The sequence below is a fragment of the Arachis hypogaea genome, chromosome 14 (assembly GCF_003086295.3).
Source record: "Arachis hypogaea cultivar Tifrunner chromosome 14, arahy.Tifrunner.gnm2.J5K5, whole genome shotgun sequence".
Taxonomy (NCBI): Eukaryota; Viridiplantae; Streptophyta; class Magnoliopsida; order Fabales; family Fabaceae; genus Arachis; species Arachis hypogaea.
Window position 1 is genome coordinate 74494123 of NC_092049.1, and position 2256 is coordinate 74496378.

At 38.4% G+C, this 2256-nt stretch overlaps 1 non-coding gene across 1 annotated transcript; it reads left to right on the forward strand.

The window, feature by feature from the left end:
* The first annotated feature begins 1162 nt into the window (after nt 1-1162).
* On the forward strand, nt 1163-1270 carry LOC112745071 (small nucleolar RNA R71). Its single transcript, XR_003173018.1, has one exon. It is a non-coding gene; the product is annotated as a small nucleolar RNA R71 (small nucleolar RNA).
* The last annotated feature ends 986 nt before the right edge of the window (nt 1271-2256 follow it).

Here is a 2256-nt window from a genome sequence, read left to right on the forward strand (position 1 = left end):
CCTTAAAGATCATGGTGCCTATGGTACAGGGTATTATGAACTTTCCAGGATCCTGTCTCTTCTGAGGTAATGTCAGTTGATCCAGATTACTTAGTTCATTGATGAACAAGGGAGGTTCAACTTCCCAAGTATCAATGCCAAATAATTTGGCATTCAGCTTCATGATTGCACCAAGAAACTTGGCAGTTTGCTCTTCAGTAACATCCTCATTCTCTTCAGAAGAGGAATACTCATCAGAGCTCATGAAGGGCATAAGGAGGTTCAATGGAATCTCTATGGTCTCTAGATGAGCCTCAGAGTCCTTTGGTTCCTCAGAAGGAAGCTCCTTATTGATCACTGGATGTCCCAGGAGGTCTTCCTCACTGGGATTCACGTCCTCTCCTCTCCTCACAGGTTCGGCCATGATGCTTATGTCAATGGCCTTGCACTCTCCTTTTGGGTTCTCTTCTGTATTGCTTGGGAGAGTACTAGGAGGGATTTCAGTGATCCTTTTACTCAGCTGGCCCACTTGTGCTTCCAGATTTCTAATGGAAGATCTTGTTTCATTCATGAAACTTACAGTGGCCTTAGATAGATCAGAGACTAAGTTTGTTAAATTAGAAGCATTTTGTTCAGAGTTCTCTGTCTGTTGCTAAGTGGATGATGGAAAAGGTTTATTATTGTTAAACCTGTTTCTTCCACCATTATTAAAGCCTTGTTGAGACTTTTGATCCTTCCATGAGAAATTTGGATGATTTCTCCATGATGAGTTATAGGTGTTTCCATAAGGTTCACCTAAGTAATTCACCTGTGCCATTGCAGGGTTCTCAGGATCATAAGCTTCTTCTTCAGAAGAAGCCTCTTGAGTACTGTTGGATGCAGCTTGCATTCCATTCAGACTCTGAGAAATCATATTGACTTACTGAGTCAATATTTTGTTCTGAGCCAATATGGCATTCAGAGTATCAACTTCAAGAACTCCCTTCTTCATAGGCGTCCCATTACTCACAGGATTCCTTTCAGAAGTGTACATGAACTGGTTATTAGCAACCATGTCAATGAGTTCTTGAGCTTCTGCAGGCGTTTTCTTTAGGTGAATGGATCCACCTGCAGAAGTGTCCAGTGACATCTTTGATAGCTCAGATAAACCATCATAGAATATATCCAGGATGGTCCATTCTGAAAGCATGTCAGAAGGACACTTTTTGGTCAACTGTTTGAATCTTTCCCAAGCTTCATAGAGGGATTCACCTTCTTTCTATCTGAAGGTTTGAACATCAGCTCTAAGCTTGCTCAGCTTTTGAGGAGGAAAGTACTTGGCTAAGAAAGCCGTAACCAGTTTATCCCAAGAGTTCAGGCTGTCTTTGGGTTGAGAATCCAACCATAATCTACTATGTCTCTTACAGCAAAAGGGAAAAGCATGAGCCTGTAGACTTCAGGATCTACTCCATTAGTCTTAACAGTATCACATATCTGTAAGAATTCAGTTAAGAACTGAAAAGGATCTTCAGATGGAAGTCCATGAAACTTGCAGTTCTGCTGCATCAGAGAAACTAATTGAGGTTTCAGCTCAAAGTTGTTTGCTCCAATGGCAGGAATGGAGATGCTTCTTCCATGTAGATTGGAATTAGGTGCAGTAAAGTCACCAAGCATCTTCCTTACATTATTATTATTTTCGGCTGCCATCTCCTCTTCCTGTTCGAAAATTTCTGAAAGGTTATCTCTGGATTGTTGTATTTTAGCTTCTCTTAATTTTCTCTTCAGAGTCCTTTCAGGTTCTGGATCTGCTTCTACAAGAATGTTCTTATCCTTGCTCCTGCTCATATGACAAAGAAGAGGGCACAGAAAAATAATAATAATAATAGAGATCCTTTATACCTCAGTATAGGGATCCCTGTGTGAGTAGAAGAAGAGGGGGAGACAAAGAATGTAATATAATGGAAGAAACACAACTGTGAGGATGGCAGAGATGTGAGATGAGATGTTAGGATATGAATGAATAAATAGAATAAGATGGGGGAGAAGGAATTTTTGAAAATAATTTTTGAAAAAGAGTTAGTGATTTTCGAAAATGGTTTTTGAAAGATGTTAGTATTTTTCGAAAATTTTTTTTTTGTTTTTTTTTTAAAATCAAAAATAAAAATAATTAGTTAATTAAAAAGAAATTTTTGAAAAAGGGGGGAGATATTTTCGAAAATTAGAGAGAGAGAGTTAGTTAGGTAGTTTTGAAAAAGTTAAGAAACAAACAAAAAGTTAGTTAGTTAGTTGAAACAAATT